Below are 20,393 nucleotides of genomic sequence, written 5' to 3'. Positions count from 1 at the left end.
TTGAGATCAGCCTGGCCAACATGGCAAAATCCCATCTCTACTAAAAACACAAAAATTATCTGGCTGTGGTGGTGCACACCTGTAATCTGGGCTATTTGGGAGGCTGAATCAGAAGAATGGCTTGAACCCAGGAGGCGGAGGTTGCAGTGAGCCAAGATCACGCCACTGTACTCCAGCCTGGGCGACAAAGCAAGACTCTGTCTCAAAAAACAAGATATAAAAGATACAAAGAGAAGCATGTTAAATAATGACAAGAATAAGGCCCAAATATGTCAATTATCACAATAAAGGTGAATGTGTTAACCTTACCTACTAAAGGACAGACTCTCAGATTGGATGGCAAGCAAAACCTAGAAACGATGTTTTAAAATAAGAGACCCACTTAAATTACACAAAATATTATGCAAGGTTGAAAATGAAGCATCTGGAAAAAGACACATCTGCAACTATAAGAACATAAATTCCTATCAAATAAGAGTTTAATATGAAAATCATTAAAAGACACAAATATTTTATGCTGACAGAACAATTCACCCTAAGATTTAATATTCATGAATCTTTATGTACAAATAACATCACTCTGAAATACATACAGCAAAATTTAAATACAAGGAAAACGCACAGATCCACAATTTGGTGGGAAAGTAACAAATCTAAGAAACTGACAGATAAAGTGGGTAAAAAATCAGGGTACAAAGGATTTAAATGACATATAAATTAACAAGCTTAATCCAAAGAATGTACAGAACCTTGCACCCAACAGAAAATACTTTTTGTGAGAGGAAAAGCATGCAATTTACAAAATCTATATATAAGACCAAAAGGAATTATCAACAAATTCCAAAAGAATGTTTATACAGAGCACAGTCACTGAATGTAGTAAATTAACCCCCTATCCCACACTACCTGTGGAAACCAAAAAATCTAATTTCCCAAATAATATGTATCGTTTACAGAAGAAATTAAAGGAGAAATTTAAGAACACTTAGAAATGGTGATCGGTTGAAATAACACATTTCAAAGCCTGAAGGATTCTGCCAAAGCAGCATGCCAAGAGATATTTAAGCCTTAAATAAATTTTATTAGCAAAATGAAAATATTGACTTAAGCATTCAATTAAAGAAGCTAGGAAAAGAACAATAAAATAATAACAAATAATATCTCTCTAGCTACTGAAGAGGTTTTTAAACATTTTAAAATTCAGACAATTTTATGCCAATGAACCTGAAAGCAGAGACAAACTGAATTTTTTTTTTTTTTTTTTTTTTTTTTAAGATGGGTATCACTATGTTGCCCAGGCTGCAGTGCAGTGACTATTCACAGGTGTAATCCCACTACTGATCAGCACAGGAGTTTTGACCTGCTCGTTTCTGACCTGGGCCAGTTCACCCCTCCCTAGGCAACCTGGTGGTCCCCGGCTCCCAGGAGATAACCATATTGATGCCAAACTTAGTACAGACACCCGACAGGCATTGAGCACTACAGCCCAGAACTCCTGGGCTCAAGTGACCCTCCCACCTCAGTCTCCCGAGTAGCTGGGACTACAGGCATGTGCCACCGTGCCCAGTGAACTGAACAATTTTCTAGGAAAATATAAATTACCAAATAGGCTCAATAAGTAAAAATCCAAAAGTAAGTATAAAAATAAAATACTGAAGATATTACTAGAGATGTATGTCACACATCCCCACACCTCAGTTAGTGCACTAGGTCCATAAAACTGTACAGATGAAGTGTACAAAACTTTCAAAGAATGGATAATTCTTATCATATACTAACTACCCTGAAGCAGGAAAAATATGGGAAGCTACTCAACTTTTATGTGGTAAGTATAACCTTGACATGCAAGAAAAAAATTCAAGGCCAAAATTCACTACTGGGTCTTAGATAGAAAAATACTAAATAAAGGTATCCAGCAGTAGCCAGAATACCCAAAAAGTTTAACACAAAAATTTATTAATGTGAATTCCTATATTAACAGACAAATGGAGGAAAACTATTACTTCGTGCAGAAAAAACAATTCAATATAAAATTAACTATTCCATGGAGGGTCGGGGGGTCCCTTAGCAAATTAGGAATAAAAGAGAACTTTCGGCCAGGCGCAGTGGCTCATGCCTGTAATCCTAGCATTTTGGGAGGCCAATGCAGGCAGATTACCTGAGGTCAGGAGTTAGAGACCAACCTGACCAACATGGAGAAACCCCGTCTCTGCTAAAAATACAAAATTAGCCAGGTGTGGTGGTGGGCGCCTGTAATCCCAGCTACAAGGGAGGTTGAGGCAGGAGAATTGCTTGAATCCCAGAGGCTGAGGTTGCAGTGAGCCAAGATGGCACCATTGCACTCCAGCCTGGGCAACAAGAGTGAAACTCTGTCTCAAAAAAAAGAGAGAACTTTCTTAACCTGATAAAGGCTATCTACCAAAACATCCTACTCAACGGCAGCAAACATCATACTCAATGATGAAACATTAGGAGAATTTTTATTAGTCAGGCACAGGATGAAGACACTTGCTATCACTGTTTTAATTCAATATTGTACTGGAAGTTTTAGAGAAATTCAGTTAAGATAAAAAGAAACCTAAAGATTGGCAGAGGAAAATCTATGTGTAGAACAAATACGTTAACAAAAAGCCAAGCAAGAAGTTGAGAGAAAATGTTTTTAACATATTTTAACAATAGTAACAAAAAGGAGGTATAGTTAACCATAGACACTAAAGAGACTTCTAAAAATACAGTAATGAGGACACATAAAGAACTTAAACGGGTTTTAAAAAATTATAGAAATGCATATAAATTATAGGTTAATAAACATATAATAAAGATATAATAGACACTTCAATCTTAGATCACAGAATTAAAATTAAAAATATAATTTGCAGCCATCATATGGGCAAAAATGAAGAAGATATCTCATGTTAGTCTAAACTGTAGGAAAACTCAACTCTCATAAACTACCTGTGGAACATGTAAATTAGACGAGGTATTTTGGAGGCAAATTTAGCATGACCTATTAAAACTAAAATTGTTCACAACTTAAAACCAAGCAATTCCACTTTTAGGTATATATCCTTGAGAAATAGCACATGTGCACAAAAAAAACACAAAGATTTTCCTTGCAGCATTGTTGTATGGTGAAAAACTAGAAACCTAATGTCCTCAAGAGATTGGCAATAAAATGTGCTATACAGCACACATCAAACAAAATAGGATTTAACATAAAGACCAGTAAAAAGAGACAGAGAAATATTTTAACAGATCAATTCAGTCATACAATGGAACACTATGCAGCAGGTAGAAGAAATGATCCATAAATAACATAATGAGCTATAAACAGAGCAGGTCAAAACTCCCATGCTGATGGGTAGTGGGATCATTGTCAAGAAACAAAGTTACAGAATGATGTAGTATGATATTTTTCCACTAAAAATATTTGAGCAGGTCAAAACTCCTGTGCTGATCAGTAGTGGGATCACTGTCAAGGAATAAAGCTACAGAATGATGTAGTATGATACTTTTCCACTAAAAAATTACAAATGTATATATATTCACCTATATAGAATATGTAACAGTATTAAAAGGCGTAAGTATTAAAAAACACTTGAAAGCTCTGTATCAAAGTCTCCAGCAGGAGTAGGGAGGAAGAGGAGGAGTGAGGGAACATTCCTTATACAAGAACAGAGAATTTTCTATCACATAGGAACTTTCAAGCAGGAAAAATACAGGAAGCTATTCAACTGTTTTTATGAGGTAAATATAATCTTGACGCCCAAGGAATAACTCAAGGCCAAAATCTGGATTGTGCTCTTTATCTACAAAGTACCAATTTTGTAAAAGAATGTAAAAGTGTACTTAATTTTTAAAAATTAAGCATATATAAATCTTCAAAAAGGAATTGTCAATTTTAAAGCTTTTTATATCATATTGTCAAACTTTCTTCCAGAAAGGTTCTACCAATTTATACTTCCACCTAAACACACTCAGTAAATTTTATATTTTTAGACACGAGGTCTCACTATGTTGCCCAGGCTGGTCTTAAACTCTGGGCTCAAGCGATCCATCCCCCTCCACCTCCTTAAGTGCTGCGATTACAGGTGTGAACCACAGGTGTGAGCCACCTCGCTGGCCATAGCTTTGTTTTTGTTTGTTTTTGAGACGAGTCTCGCTCTGTCACCTACACTAGAGTGCAGTGGTGTAATCTCCGCTCACTGCAGCCTCCGCCTCTGTGCCTCCAGGCTTCAAGCGATTCTCCTGCCTCAGCCTCCCGAGTAGCTGGGATTACAGGCGCATGCCACCATGCCCGGCTAATTTTTGTATTTTTAGTAGAGACAGGTTTCATATGGGTCAGGCTGGTCTCCAACTCCTAACCTCAGGTGATCCGCCCGCCTCAGCCTCCCAAAGTGCTGGGATTACAAGCGTGAGCCACTGCGGCCGGCCCATAGCTTTTTTTTTAAAAAGCTCTCACCAGCGTTCACACCTGAAAATTTGAAAACAACTGAACGGGCAAAAGTAAAACATGTTCCCTGCATAAAATCTACAAAATACAATAAAGCATAAAGGAGAAAATTTAAACACCATCTCATCATCCAGAGACAACTGGTGTTAATATTTCAGAGAGTAAATGGGCTTAAAAAACTTCTTCCCCTTCTTTTTCATTTTGGCAGAAAAATAATTAAGGTAGTCTGCTTTGCTTCAATGTATGGTTTCTTTTCGTTTCTAAAAATAGGCTTTAAAAACACCATTTCCTCTCGGCTTCTGACGTTTTAATTATAACGACAGCAATAAACATTTATTAAGAACCACGGGTCAGTCACTCTTCACTTCAAGTGTTCTTATTTAATCCCCCTAACAGTCATGTGGGTTAAATTAGCAGCTCGTTCGTTGATGAGGAACCTAAGGCACGTCATACCGTTAAGTGGCAGACAAAATAAGGAACCAGGCAGCCTGGTTTCAGAGCCTATGCTTTGATTACCCCATCTGACCTCTTCAGAGTTACTCCTCTCTTTGGCCTCATGCGTTAATATTTACAGAGCTCACTGCAGGTTTCCAAATACCGAAGAGCACAGTATTTTTCCTTACCTAATTACTTATTGGGCTGTGGCTGATAGCGAGTCAGGATGTGTTACTATCTAATCTGAACTCTGTGATCTTGGGTGAATGATGCTCTTGCTGCATTTAAGGGCTCGTGTAATCTTACCTGTGAAATGGGCTAGTGGTTAAACCTTCAAGTTCTGCTTCTGGATTTTATACTGCTGTCCATTTCCTGCCGTCCCTTTGACAGCCTCAGGTTCCCAGCAGCTTACGAATCACCTCTCATTAAGGCTGCTCCCTAAGACAGACAGACAGACAGGCTGAAATGGGGGTTGAGAACTCTGTGCCCGCGGTTCCTTCTACAGCCAGGACTGCACGTGGGTGCCCAGAGGAGGGAGGCTGCAAGGGCTGGGGTCCAGTCCCTGCTTGGGCGGCCGAGGGCTCCGCGGCGTTTTCAGGTCCTCCGACCGCCCAGCTAGAGGAGTTGTCGGGGGCCACCCACGGCGGTGCCTTGGTTTCACCCGGCTCCGCTGCGTTTTCTACGCCGCCCGCCTGACCTGAGGACTGAACTCCGCCCGCTCGCTTGGCGAGGCTGGGTTCCTCCACGGGTGGGGCTCTCCTCCGACGCCGAGCCGCTCAGCCCTCCCGGCCCCGGGTGCCCTCTGGCCGGGAAGTACTTTACCATTTACCAGCCTTTACCTCAACCACAACAGTCCTGCCCCGCCTCTGCCGGGAACAAGGGAGGGCGGAACCTCCGCCCAGGACTAGGGAGACCCTCCTAAAGCTATCACTACATAGGAGGAGTCGGACGCTGGTCGTCCCACCACCCAGCCAGTAACCCATTGATTGGTCGCACTCCCCACTGGGTCTTTCCTCCGAGACTCGACGCGCTTACCTCTGGCACCGCAGTGGCGTCCGAACGCGCCGCCTCCCGATTGGCTACCAGCGCTATCGGCTTGACTCGCGCTCTCTGGCTGGGCCAATGGGGTTACTCGCAGTCGAGAGGCCGGCATCACTTGTGTGGTAGCGCGACTGTTTCCTTCAGTAGGTTTGAGGCTGCCATCTTGTGTGTGGCTGGGACTGGGTTTCTTAGGGGTTGAAAACTTATGCGGCTTGCCGTACTAGAGGGGTCCCGGGAGAACGCTGGGGTAAAGAGAGGCCTAAGGGAGGAGACCCGGCGCCTTCTCACTCGCGGAAAGGATGGGTTTCCTGGGCCTGAGTCTCATCCCTGGCTAGAGAGAGCGAGGGATGGTGGTGGTGATGATGGTGGTAATAGTAGAGATCCCAGGCTTTGGTTTGTTGGTCACTGTGGGAGCTGGGCGGAGTCTTCGATGCCTTAACATTAATTCCTTGGTTCCAGGGTGCTCTTTCTGGAATCTGTCTCGCAAAGATTCTGACCATCAACCCCTTTTGACAAAAGAGTCTAGCTTATGAACTGCCTGATTGAGAAAGGAACAAAGCTGGTAATAGAAGGGGAGCGCCTCACTACTATCCTCAGATTCAAAAGAGACTTCCTCTTTTGACATTTTCGAGGGAGCGACTGCTAAACTGATTGCTCTTCGCGGGGGGTTACTCTTTGACTAAGGCCATTCTTTGGTAAAAGTGGGTGTCAAGTTCTGCGTTTGGGCAAGATTGTTCATTAGCGGGCAACCAAGCATTCCTGCAGCTGTCTTTTTTTTTTTTTTTTTTTTTTTTTTTTAGCTAGAAAGTGGTGGTCTTGCAGAAAACAGGGGACGTGAAGGAAGAATTTTGTCAAATCTTGATTTCCCTGGTGACGATATGTTGAAGATTTATAAATCTCTGGGTCTGCCATGACATGCTTGGTCACTTCATGGAGCAGGAGGAGGCTTTGTTAGGGAAACCACCTTAATTTCTGAGGTCTTTTTGAGGTGGGAGGAGGGAGATAGAATTAACCTTTTTCCTTCCTCCTTTTTTTTTTTTTAAATTGTAGTGGACGGCATGCATTGTCTTTCATTTGAGGGGAAAATGTATTGGATCTGAAAACCACGCTGATGAAAGGCTAATATTTTGTGGTAGATTTAGCAGTTTGACATGCATGAAAAGAAAGTCGATATATTACTGCCTTGAGCTTAGTTTTCAGTTATTCAGGATTAACCGATGAACAACTGAATCAACAATACATGATATAGACATCTCGCATCAGGAATACCAAAACAAAACAAACAGTAACATAATTGATGGGTTTGTTTGTTTTTTGAGATGGAGTCTCGCTCTTGTGGCCCATGCTGGTTTGCAATGGCGCGATCTCAGCTGTCTGCAACCTTTGCCTCTCGGGTTCAAGTGATTCTCTTGCCTCAGCCTCCGAAGTAGCTGGGACTACAGACATCGGCCACCATACCCTGCTAATTTTTGTATTTTTAATAGAGATAGGATTTCACCATGTTGGTCAGGCTGGTCTTGAACTGACCTTGGGTGATCTGCCCCCCTTGGCTTCCCAAAGTGTTTGGATTACTGGCATGAGCCACCACATGGGGCCTAATTGATGTATTTAAAATTAATTTTGGGCAGGCCTCCATGGCTTATGCCTGCAATCCCAGCGCTTTAGGAGGCCAAGGAGGGAGGATTGCTTGAATCCAGGAGTTCAAGACCAGCCTGGGCAACAGCGAGACCCCTGTCTACAGAAAAACAAACAAACAAAAATGTGGTGGCATGTGCCTATAGTCCCAGCTACTGGGGAGGCGGAGATGAGGGTTTGAGACTGCAGGAAGCCAACCACTGCACTCAGCCTGGGCAATCGAGTGAGATCCCAACTCAAAATAAATAAATAAATATAAAATAAATGTTTAATTCCTTTTTTATTGAAGAACCTTATAAAACCTAAGCTGCAAGAATTCAGTTATCAATAAAGTAGTGTTGATTTGATAGCTAAAGTACATGTCAGTAAAAGTTATCAAGATCAAGTGAAAGATCCTGAATAAGAAACATCAGTAACAGTAGGAGGTCACTGCTAGACAATGCTGATATTTAGCATGTAGATACAGGTGCTAAAACATTTGTATCTCATTCACCTAAATAGTGCCTGGCATACATTGGATAATATAATTGTTCGATGAGTAAGTAAAAGAATGCAGTAATTGGGTGGTATGAATATACCTTTTTTTTTTTTTTTTTTTAGCCTAACCAAAAAATAATTGTTAAATCTGCTTTCTGGAAAACTTGACTTTCAATTTGGATTAAATTTATTATTGCATCCAATTTAAACATACAAATAATGTTAAGGATAGGTTTGTAACTGTTGGTCTTTACAAAAAAATTTTTAAGGGAAGAAAATTTAGATAACTAAGGTGAGTCCTCAAGCAATAATGCTCTATTTGCCATTGTTTTCTTGAAGGCACATACAATCTTTTTTTTTTTTTTTTTCCCCTGGAGACAGAGTCTTGCTCTGTTGTCCAGGCTGGAGTGTGCGGTGGTGCCATCTCAGCTCACTGCAACCTCTGCCTCCCAGGTTCAAGTGATTCGTGTGTCTCAGCTTCCCAAGTAGCTGGGACCACAGGTATATGCCACCACACCCAGCTAATTTTTGTATTTGTATTTTTAGTAGAGATGGGGTTTCACCACGTTGGCCAGGCTGATCTCGAACTCCTGACCTCAAGTGATGTGCCCGCCTTGACCTCCCAAAGTCAGTATAGGCATCTTCTATGTGGTTAAGATTTAAAACTTCAAATCCTTTGAAGTTTACCTTTCTCTTTTGTCCAACTGGGTAGCTTCAGTCTCCAAAATGCCTTTCCTTTTCATCTTTCTACTCTCACTGCCACTGCCTTAATTTAGCTACTATTTTTCTTTTTTGTTTTTAAAGAATTTTAGGCCGGAGTGGTGGCTCACACTTATAATCCCTGCAGTTTGGAGGCCAAGGCCGAGGGATTGCTTGGGCCCAGGAGATAGACACCAGCTGAGGCACCATGGTAAAACCTTGTCTTTACCAAAAATATAAAAAGTTAGCCAGGCATGGAGACATGTGCCTGTAGTCCCAGCTACCTGGGAGGCTGAGGTGGGAGGATCACCTGAGCCCAGGAGGTTGGCCCTGCAGTGAGCCATGATTATGCCATTGCACACAGAGCTAGACTCTGTCTCAAAAAAAAAAAAAAAAAGATTTAAATAAAAAACATTTCATCATTTCTAAGGGCCAAGAAATTGAAAAAAAATATATCTTAGTGCTCCCTTAGCAGCACATATACTAAAATTGGAACTATATGGAGAAGATTAGCATGGCTTCTCTGCAAAGATTACATGCAAATTTGCAAAGCATTCTGTATTTAAAAAACCAAACATTTTATATAACATTGTATTATTGACAAAGCCCACACTCCTCAGTTTGGAATTTCTATTAGTTAACATACAGGTTTGGCTACTGTGATTGAGAAATTTAAAAATAATTATGACTTTAATACAGTTTTTTTCCAGTGGAAGAATATGCTCTGATCAGGTGGCTTCGCTACACACAGCTGTCAGGGGCTCATGCTCCTAGCATACTGCTCTGCCATTCTTATAATGAAGCTCTATCTTGTGGACCAAGATGACTGTTTCACATCCCATGATAGCTAGTCTAATAATGCCCAGACCATCCCTCGTTGATGAATGGAAGGCTCACATTTTAAGATGACTGTGGGCCAGGGAGGTTCCACCTTTCTTGGCTGAAGTTGATGCCAAAGTGATAAATCAACCTCAGTGCTTCCTGCCTCCCCTTACCCTGGGGATAGGCCAGAATCAGATGCCATCAGGGACCCTGCAGACAATTCTGAGAATTCTTTTAAGAAGTCAGTTCAGTGACTTGGTAACCTGCAGGAAGGGTGAACTGCTTTCTAGCCCTTCTGCAGCCACCCACTCCCCTGCCTTTTGATGACACAGGTTCTGCATAAACTGAGGGGGAGGAGAGGGTGACATGCATTTCTTGTAAAAATGCCTTAATGAGAAAAGGGCCACATGCATTTCTTATAAAAACATGCCAACAAGAAAAACAGCAGCAACAGAAACAGCAACAGCAAATATTTACTGAATCTACTACTATGATCCAAGCCCCCAAATCAAAAAACATGAACGCTGATGGAAAACAGGAAGGTATTTGTTCAAACTGCCTGGCCAGTGTTTTTGAAGAAAACACTGAGATCTCCAGAGACCCCTTTTTTGTCCTAGGTAGCAAGCAAATGAGGAGCTCATAAAATGTGCAGTCTTTATTTGTGGTGTCTCCAAGCAGAGCAGTTGGCTCTCGTTATATATCTGGTAGAATAATCAAAGATTTATGCTCCTGATAGCCTTATCATAGCTGTTACATAATGGTCATGTGTATTTGTGACTGTTTTATAACCCTATATGTATAACCTTCCTATTTAAATAGATTACAGTGTTTAGCTGTTGTGACTTTGCTTGTTTAATCACAGCTAAGACTTTTCTGAAGTCAAATAACTTTTTCCATTATTGCAGTGAGGTGTCGGCAAAAAGTGGGGGCTTGGTGGTTACATTTGCTGAAAATAGATCATGCATTTATTTGGACTCTCAAGATTGGAGCTCTGAATTCACCTAGTCCGGTGTTTATGCACCAGAGCACCATTGGCATTGCCATTGATGAGGACTGGCCTGAGCATTGCTGGAGGTTTAGCAGCCCTGGCCTACATCCACCAAATGCCATTTCAATCACCCAGAAATTTCCACAACAATAGAAGGCCCCGCCATGTGTTGGGATGGTGGGCTGCCCTTGCCTGAGCACAGCTGATGGATCCAGCCACCTGTCAGCGGTTGCATCTCCTCTTTCACAGTCCCCTAAAGGGACAGGTCAGCGGGGCTCTGCTCCAGCATCCCCAGCGATGAAGAAGTCACCACCTCCTAAAGCCACACTGGCCTGTCCTCATTATTAACATGTTATTTTTATGGCGTAAACTCCTCCCCCGTCACTCCCTCGTTTCTGTTGCCAGACCTCATCTATAACACAGGCCTCTTTGTGTCTTCTCTCCCGCAGGAATGCCCTGGAGTACTTGAAAGTAGCCATTGTGTTCCCGCAGTCCTGTGACAGCCTCCCACCTCTCCTGGAAACTTACTGCATCATTGTAGCTAGGTTTGCGTTTTACAGGGAAGCACTTTTTACTTCACCTCATTTAATGTTCAAACTGTGAAGCAGGGCTTAGCATTTCCACTGTAGGGATAATGCAATGGAGCCTCAGGTTAAACGACTCACCCAAGGCTACAATGCTAACTACTGGCAGAGCCAGAACATGAATCTGCTCCAAATTCAACGCCTTTCACGATTTTCCCAATATGCACTTCATTTTTTTTCTTTTCTTTTTGAGACAGGATGTCACTCCTATTGCCCAGGCCGGAGTACAGTGGCTGATCCTCGCTCACTACAGCTTCAACTTCCTGGGCTCAGGTGATCCTCTCACCTCAGCCTCCCGAGTAGCCAGGACTATAGGTGCGTGCCACCATGCCTGGTTAATTTGTGTATTTTTTGTAGAGTGAGGTTTTTGCTGTGTTGCCCAGGCTAGTCTTGAACTCCTGAAGTCAAGCAATGTGCCCACCTCGGCCTCCTGGAGTTCTGGGAGTACGGGCGTGAACCACCGCGCCTGGCACAATATACATTTCATGTTGTCCAGCCTCTCCCTCTGATGTCTTCTTTCTTTCCATTACAACTCCGCACGTCTCCCATGGTAGAAGGCATCAGTGGCCCCAATGTTTCATCCTTCCCTTGCACACGTTTTGCCAATTCCATTAGCAGGTGGAACTTGTTACCCGCCTTGACTTTGGGTTCAATAGAATGAGGTGGAAATATCCTCGTGCAAGTTCCGCCGTGAGGCTCCAAAAGCCTGTGTGTTTCCACTTTGTTTCTGCCCTCACCAGACATCTGGAACAGAGCCACCCCAGCCAGCCCAGCTGAGATTAGGTGACCCCCCCAGCCAAACCACAGACACAGGGAACAAACATTGGTGTTATTTAAGTGACTGCATTTCAGGGGGCTGGTTATGCTGCAGTTGCTAAGCGATACATTTCTCCAGCGTCCAAAAAGCTTCCCGTACTCCACAGGGTTCCTTTCCCTTCATTACTTGGAAGCCTGTGCTAACTTTCTCAACATCCCTCCTGTTTATTCCACAAACCACTGCTGTCTTTCTGCTCCCCCTCTCCGTGGGAAGGTGCTCCCCTAGTCCTAGTGGCCTAACCCTGCCCTGGGCCTTCAGTGTGCGGCATCAGCCCGCCCGGAAACTCTCCTTTTTTTGGCTTCATAACACTTCCCTCTTGTCGGCCTCAGCCTCGGCCTGTTCTTGTCTTTCTTATCTCTCTCCTCTCCTCTCATCCCAGGGCTCTTCCTGGGCCCTCTCGTCTCTTTGCTTTCTCTCCAGGGCCCCCATCCTCTTCCAGACCTCGAGGACCACCGAAGTGTTGACACCTGTCCCCAGCCTGTATCTCTTCCAGGTGCAGTGTGTGTGCACGCCCCTAGATGGCTCCCCCGGGGGTCTGATTCACAGGAATGATCACCAGCACGTGGAGGAAGGACTGGCGTGGGGGAGAGTGGCCAGGGTTCCAGCCAGAGAGGTGTTGCAGGAGCCCAGGCGACAGGCGATGCGGCCCAACAGGGCATCAGGGTCATCAGAATCCCCTGTGCGGGCACCCAGGCTTCCACCCGCAGAGCTGGAGTTTGTTTGCAGACCTTGGTACAGAACTTAACATTTATCCTTATTAAACCTAGCCATGGTCAGATTGAACCCAGCACTGCAGCTTGTCCTACTGCTTGTTAATTTTGTTTCATACACTAGGTATCGCTCTCAGAGACTGGTGTCACGCAGGCATTTATTTGATCAATGTGTTACTTGTGTCCCATCCAAGTCATCGATAATGTGACTAGAAAGGGCCTCGTGGAAACACAGTAAAGACTGTACTTATTTTGGCCACCAGAGGGCAGCATGTCCCAGAAATTGATGCAGGTGCCGCTTGGAAGTGATTTTGGCCACCAGAGGGCAGCATGTCCCAGAAATTGATGCAGGTGCCGCTTGGAAGTGAAACTAAGAAATGTGAACACTTGGATTTTATGGAGTTTGGAGTTTCCAGGGCGGGGGTACAGAGGAGAGTGCGGCACCCTGGGACTGCAGATGGTTGTAGCATCCGTGGGCAAGGAGAGGGAGGAGGAGGGGGTTGGCAGGGGACAGTGAAACCATGAAGGGGCTTAGGAACACTTCCGGGGAGCAATAGGGAGCCATAGAAAGACTTTAAGCAGAGACCACACAATCATATTTGCTATATATGTATACACACACACACACACATATATATATATATACACACATACATATATATATTTTTTTTTGAGACAGGGTCTCCCTCTGTCACCCAGGCTGGGGAGCAGTGGCATGATCACAGCCTACTGCATCTTTGACCTTTCATACTCAAGCGATCCTCCTGCCTCAGATTCCTGAGTAGCTGGGAACACAGGCACGCACCAACACACCTGGCTAATTTTTTATTTTTATTTTTGTGGAGACAGTTTCCAGGCTGGTTTCAAACTCCTGGGCTTAAGCAGTCTTCCCACCTTAGCCTCCCAAAATGCTGGGATTACAGGCAGGAGCCACTGCTCCCAGCCCCTATTTGCATCTTAAAGCAGTCACTCCAGCCTTAGTGTGGAATGGAGGGAGGAAGAAGGGAATTGGATGGCTGCTAGTTGGTTCAAAATGAGAAATGATAAAGGTCTAAGGTGACATCTGAAGGGAATAAAGGAGGGGACAGAGGGATGTAAGTGAGCTAAGCAGAAAGAGGGCAGAGTGATAGGACAGAATGGCAGGTGGCACCGGCAGGAGGGGAGGGGGAGGGAAGGGAGGGTCACCTGGAAGATGTGATGGGGCCCGGGGGTGAGGAGACAAAGAGGCAAATGAAATTGTGTTTTATAAAGAATGAATCACACATTCACTCATGAGAGAGCATTTACTGTGTCGCAGATACTGGGCCAGACCCTGGCGATATATTCATAAGGGAAACAGACATTGTCCCTGCCCTGGAGGTTTGCACCCTACTGGAGAGGCAGCTGGTGTTTTGGGTGAGAGGATTCTATGTTGGGCCTGGGAAACCCAGAAGTGGGTATTTAAGCTGAGAGAGCAAGGATGAGAACAAGAAGCAGCCAGTGAAGAAAGCGGGGAAGACAACTCTCAGCAGAAGGAACGGTGTCGGGGAAGGCCCTTAGGAAGGAATGGAAAAGCAGCCAGACTGACTGGACTTGCCGTGGGAGGAAGGTGCAGCCAGATCCTTTGGGTCCTGTGTGCTTTAAGGACAGTGGCCAGGACTTTGGGTTTGATTCCGAGCAGCAAGGGAAGCCACTGGAGGATTTGGGGGCAGGAGAAAACCATGACCAGATGTGACCTATGAAAAAATCACTTTGGATGATTGCAGAGATGCAGTCCAGGTGGGGGCCGTGCCGATGCAGAGAGCTGCTCAGATGTGATATAAGACTGAGAAGCAGAAATGCTGATGGATTGAGAGGTGAGAGGCAGAGAGGACTCACCTGCCTTCCTGGGTTTCTGGCATGAACAACTGGGGGGAATTTCAGAACCTGGAGCCACAGAGATGGGAGCCACAGGCAGGTGCACACAGACTACAGACCTGAAGGCTTGGAGGAAGATGGGGAGATGGAAAGGAGATTCGCAGGAGACTGAGCCCAGGCACAATGGTGCTCGGCTGTGAGGTGGAGGAGGCTGAGTTGAGAGGGCACAGGAGCGTGAGGTTGCCTGGGTGGCAGGAGAGGAGAGGGCCTGGAGAAGAGGCCACCAGCTCTGTCACCTGCTGCTGAGGGATCAGACTAGCACAGGAAATTGCCACTGGATCTGGTGACTCTGAGGCCTTGGAGAGCCTTGGGAAGAGCATCTTCCAAGGAGGTGGGGAAGCCAGAGATGGGTGGGTTGTGGGGTGCATCACAGGTGAGGAGGCACAGCCCACTCATGGAGAAATTGGAGACGTTTCACCCTGAAGGAGTGCAGAGAGATGGAAGAGGGGCTGGAGGGGGCAGCTAAGAGATAAAAGGTGTTTTTTTTGATGGGTGACACATGTCTTGTGTGGGAACTACCTGAAAACTTGGGGGGACATTAGAAGAGCCAAGACCCAAGATGAGAATTGGAGGTGCAAGGGAAACTGTCACACCTGCCCTGCCCTGGTCCTCTCATCTGGGTGCCCGTTCCCTGGCAGCCTAGCCTGTTCGCGTGTTACACCTGGATTCTGATGGGCACAGCACATTGACAACTGAACAAAGCCACTCAGCTTGGAAACGGTCCCTGGTCAAGGTGAAGGGCATGGCTGGTGCTGCCAGATGCCGCCGGGCAGCTGCAGGCACGCCCTCTTCCTTCCTCCCACACCCTCAGCACAGAGCCTCATTCATCCAGGCCAGCAGGTCATGGCCATGGGAATGTCACGCTTAGTTCCCTGGGGAAAAGGGCAGAGGCTTTTTCCCCCCCGCAGAAGGAACCAGTCTGCAGTTAGCGCCTTGCCCCTTTCCCCCAAGAGTCCTGCGATTATACAAGCATCGTCTGTCACTGATGCTGGGGTCCTGGCCAAGACCTCCCAGTGTGGGTCTGGGGTGACACAGTGAGGCCCTGGCCTGGAGTTCAACCACCTTTGTCCTAATGGCACTTTATAAAAACACTGTTAGCCTGGTTTCTGGGATAACAGGGTTACAAGCCTCTGAATGACTAGCTCTGGCCCTCAGAACTAACTGGATCAAATGCAGACTTTGGGACGATATTAAGTGCACCCAGGCTGGGTGGAGACCTAGACAAAGCATGAGCACTGCCAGAGAAAGGACATGGGGCCTGTGGAGTCCCCCTGCTGCCCAGCCACCCCCACACCCCAGATTGAGGTGGGATGTAGGTTTCAGATAAGATTAAAATACAAATGGAGGAGGTGAAAGGGTGGGTGGGTCCCGAGATTTGAATCACAGCAAGGAATGGATCACTTCCTCTTCACTCAGACCCCAGCTGCTCCCTAAATCTCAGTGACTCTCAGCTGTTCTCTAAATCTCAGTGACCCCCAAATGGATGCCTCTGGCCCACATCTATCTTGAGCTCCAGACTCATTTGTCCAATGGCTGCCTGGACATCACCACACCATGTCTCCAGGCACAGGATATGAGTATGCCTCTGCCCCCTGTCTCGGGCTCCCTATCTTGGCTGAGCATGTCACCTTCTACTCAGGTCACCCACACCACAGGCCTGTGTCCTCCAGAAATGGTGCAGCTGCACCTGATCAATAGTATCTCCCAAGTTCTATGGCTGCTGCCTCTGGGTTCTGGGTTTGAATCCTGCAGCACCATCTGCTCGCTGTATAATTGGGTGAGCAACTCTCTCAGTCTGTTTCCACACCTGTAATATTGGCATTGTGAAAGATGTCAGAATCAGAATGGAGTCACTTTTGTTAAAAACAAATCCTGACAGAGACAAGGGAAGGCCATGAAGAGAAAGATTCTCGTGCATAAATGCCTGGTGACAAAAACTACCACGAAGACTATGAAAACCACAACCTTGCACAAAACATGCTTCTAGGAGGACACCTGCCCAGTACTTGCCTGTCCAGCCTTGGACTGGCATCCCTCTTGCAATAGACTCTTGTAGCCAAGGATGGTTACTTCAAAGCAATGATGTCATCCTCACTTTCCCTTTAAAAACCTTTGTCTTCCTTCACCTCCCTGAAGGCACACCTGCTTTTTACTATGGCAGGCGCACTCCAGTTGCAGTGCCCTACTCCTGAATAAACACTTTCTTCGAGAGCCTCTCTCTGGTCGTTATTTAGGTTGACAGGATAATCACAGTAAGTGCCTCATAAGGTGGTTCTGAGGACTGATGTTAATACTCTAAAGCATCTAGAGAGGGACTGACTGACGGCAGCATTGAGTCCGGCCTCGCTGCTCCCCGCAGGCGCTCATCAACCCGCCCTCCCTCGTCGTCCCCGCTCCAGAGCTTTCCCGCCCAGACACGCAGGTGTTCACGGCACTTCCTGAGTAAACGCCAGCGCCTTAATGATGGCGTCAGACCCTTAGCTGGGCATTCAAGGCTCCCTCCCGCCCCCCTCACATCCCCACATGCTCTGGACACAGGCGCCCGCGCCTTGTCATTTTCCAGCCGCGCTTCGCGTCCCCGCCCTCCCCGCAGTGGGAATCTCTCGCTCTGGTGACTGGGCTAACGTGGGCGCACCCAATCCGAGCCCGGCACGTCACCTACTTTACCTCGTTGGTTCCCACGACGATCCCGTGAGTCTGGTCCTCTTTTTGACCGTTTCCCGGAAGCTCGGTGATTCTCAAGATGGAACAGCTAGCCGTGGAGCCAGGATTTCAGTCCGGGTGCAGCCGTCCCCAAAGTCCATGTGGTTCCAGTTAGTCCACACAAACCTCTCATGAGTAGATGACATTTCAAAGGAAAAGGGTCTGAGGTCTCCGAGACGGGAAAGGATGGGAGGAGGATGTATGTCAGCATCCGCCCAGGGCAGAACACGTTGGGGCATCTGCATGTGTCTGTTTCACTAAGCATGAACGAGTTTCCACAATTCGCTCTCCGGCAGGTGAGGTGATGAACTAGGGTTGGTCCCAAGAGCAAGTAGTGTCAGCTGTGAGGGGAGGTGAAATGGGGCGGAGCCGGTGTGGTCACAGCTGGTTGGCATTGTCAGAGACCTCTGGCTCCCCTTGCTGTCAGGGGTCCCCATTCCCTGCACCTCCTTCTTCAGCTTTGCCTCTGTGGGCCCAGCCCAGGGGCTCTGCACTGAAGGGTGCCGCCCTTCTGTAGGTCCCTCACTTCCTGGGGGTCGGCAGTGGGGTCTGCTCTTCCTCCTGGGCTCCTCACCTCCCATCTATCCTCCCTTCTCTGCTGACTCAGCCCAAGGCCAGCTGCAGGGACCGACTTACAAAGACCTCTGACCCCCCAGCTCCCACAGTCACATGAGGCCTACAGTCATCCTGGTGTGTCACTCCGTGTCCTGTCTCAGGATCCATCCCTAACCAGCAAGGAGGATGAGTTCAACAGATCTTAAATGAATGAATAAATGAGTACTTGAATAAATATTTTGGCTATTTTATAGCATCAAGTAGCAGACCTAAAACTAAAAGTGATCCTATTTTTCCAACCTTCCCTAAAGGATAAATGATTAATGTATATTGCAACATGTTCTCCCAGAAGGGCCCCATGATCACAGCATTTAAAAGTAACACAGATGGCTCTCAACGGAGTGATTAAATTACATCTACGTTACATTAGTCAGTGATAAAGGCGTTGTGACTTTTTGTGTGTTTTGATGGTGACTTTATTTTAGGGTATTGTAACTGTATACTCTCCTCCCTGAGGAGGAAGTGGGGAGGAAAGGCGAGGATGCTGGCAGGTATTGGATGTGCATCCACCATGAACTTCAGCCTCTGTAGCCCACGGGTGCTGGGCTACTGGGAAATGGTGGAATAGCTGACTGAGTGGCAATCGCTCCTGTCAGGAAATCTAAGCTAATATTATGCCTAACTGAAAAAAGAAGCCAAGAAAACAAAAGCAGATGCAGAATGGCAATCTGAAAAAAAATTGTTTTATATTTTATTATTTAATTTTATTTTGTACAGATGAAGTCTCACTATGTTGCCTAGGCTTGTCTTGGACTCCTGGGCTCAAGCAATCCTTGTCTGCCACACCTGCGCCCCCATCCCCTGCCTCCACCTCCCAAAGTGCCCTGGGATTAGAGGCATGAGCCACTGCCCCCACTGAAATCTGAAATTAATGCCTATGTCAAGTTGAGTGACTGCTCAAAATATTGGAGAAGTTCAAGACTGAATGCCCCTACGCTACACAGAGGTCTAATGAGATCTTCCAAACATCAAACAACCAAGTGAAGTTACCCCTTGAGTGAATCTAACTTTCAAAATCTTTCCACCAAGTTATTCTTTAGCACTGGCATCCAGGATTCCTTTTCCTGTGGGGGCTGTGAGGAGATGAATTTATCTGTCCTGGGGTGGAGAGCTGAAGAATAGGTGGAGGGCCCTGGATTTGCAGCCTGGTTTCCAAAGATGTGGACCTCGGGGTCAGTCCTGGCTCTAAATCCTGGCTCTGTGGCCAGCCGTCTGATCTGGAGGGCATGACTCACCCTCTCTGTGGTCCAAGTTTCCCTCCGTCAGGTGGGGGCTTGAGTGAGATGTCTGTACGGGCTTAGTGCAGACCAGGCTGAACACTCAGCTTTGCTCTGCTTTCATTATGGCAGCTACATAACAGCAGTCTCCATGCTTCAAAAATGAAATCACGCCTTGTTCACATCCATCTTCAATCTTTTCAGTCTTTTTAGGTAGACTGAGTCTAGCTTTTCAGGGTCTCCCAACAGTTTATATCTCAGACCTTTATCCAACTGTAAGCCCCCAATCAAATATCCAAAACCTTCCTGAAAGAACACCCACACAGAGATGGTTCTCGTTCATGCCATATGTATGATATTCTTTTGGATAAAATGGTAAACAAGTAAAAGACATAAAATCTTAATCTCCTCTAATATAACAGACCAGCAAGATTTGTAAATCTATTTTGAAACAACTATCTTTTCACATTAAAAATGATTCCAGGAATGTGTGTTTCATTTTCCTTCACATTATTACAATCACTTTCAGGTCTTGGGTAATTTCTAGACTGTGCTATGGCTCCAGCAGCTGTGTCTCATGGGAAATGCAGACACACCAGTCTGACTGGTGAAAGGGAATGTGGAAAGCTCATAGTCCCTCCTTGGACAGCCACATTGCTCCCCCAGAGCCATCAAAGGAGGCCCACCCATGAGGCTGAGGGTCTGGGACATTTCCAAGGGGAGGGTGCTCCTAAGCGTTTTCTCCAGGAGCAACCCTAACTTCTGGGCAGACGCCTGGCTCCAGCCAAGAGCCTGGTCCAAGAACATCATGATCTCAGTCTCTGCTGGCCTCACGCTAGGACCCTCCCAGCTGGGGAGCCTCCCAGGCAGCAGTGGGGGAGAGTTCCACATGGTGTCTGATGCCCTGGACTGTCCCTAGTTCACAGCCTTGATAATAAAGGTGAGAGAGAGAACAGGAATTTGGCCTCGGGCCACTGTGGGTTTGTATCTAGGGTATCCCACACTAGATCTGGGATTGTTCCACCACTCAGAACCTCAATGTCCTCAATTACAAAACAGGAAAGACTCCTAGGTATGGGAAGCGTCAACAGTGGGATGTGTAGATTTAGTGCTCGGTAGGTGCTGCCTGGTCAGTGGTGGTTAGTGTCGCTTGGACGATGGGACGGGAGCACGGTCACTGGTTGGTGGGGCATACAGGAAGGTATGCTGGGGCCCTGGGGCAGCAGAAAGCTCTCCCTGCCTGTAACGGTGCCAAGAACAAACACAGCCACACAACATGCAATGGAATGAAACCAACCAAG

General features: G+C 46.1%; 1 protein-coding gene, 1 long non-coding RNA gene and 1 other non-coding gene across 7 annotated transcripts in view; 2 read left to right on the top strand and 1 right to left on the bottom strand.

Annotated features, from left to right (window-relative positions):
* The window catches only part of SETDB2 (SET domain bifurcated histone lysine methyltransferase 2), a 63,646-nt gene extending 57,746 nt beyond the window's left edge, over positions 1–5,900 (bottom strand). For 3 of the 5 annotated variants that reach the window (XM_064373572.1, XM_064373575.1, XM_064373577.1), the window contains exons 1-2: positions 5,586–5,687; positions 5,195–5,326 (exon numbers count right to left, since the gene is read on the bottom strand). The gene's annotated coding sequence lies outside the window, so the exon portion shown is untranslated. Of the gene's footprint in view, positions 1–5,194; positions 5,327–5,585; positions 5,688–5,727; positions 5,752–5,802 lie in introns of those variants that run through there. The other 2 variants (XM_064373573.1, XM_064373574.1) reach the window with 2 other exon arrangements.
* Positions 5,901–5,955: 55 nt separating this feature from the next.
* On the top strand, positions 5,956–12,712 carry LOC135273857 (uncharacterized). Its single transcript, XR_010341642.1, has 3 exons — positions 5,956–6,072; positions 11,000–11,449; positions 12,372–12,712. It is a non-coding gene; the product is annotated as an uncharacterized LOC135273857 (long non-coding RNA).
* On the top strand, positions 9,201–9,306 carry LOC135273881 (U6 spliceosomal RNA). Its single transcript, XR_010341670.1, has one exon. It is a non-coding gene; the product is annotated as a U6 spliceosomal RNA (small nuclear RNA).
* Positions 12,713–20,393: the final 7,681 nt, after the last annotated feature.

The sequence above is a fragment of the Aotus nancymaae genome, unplaced genomic scaffold (genome assembly GCF_030222135.1).
Source record: "Aotus nancymaae isolate 86718 unplaced genomic scaffold, 86718_ANA_hifiasm-v0.15.2.pri h1tg000009l, whole genome shotgun sequence".
Taxonomy (NCBI): domain Eukaryota; kingdom Metazoa; phylum Chordata; class Mammalia; order Primates; family Aotidae; genus Aotus; species Aotus nancymaae.
This window is presented reverse-complemented; position numbering and strand designations above follow the sequence as displayed.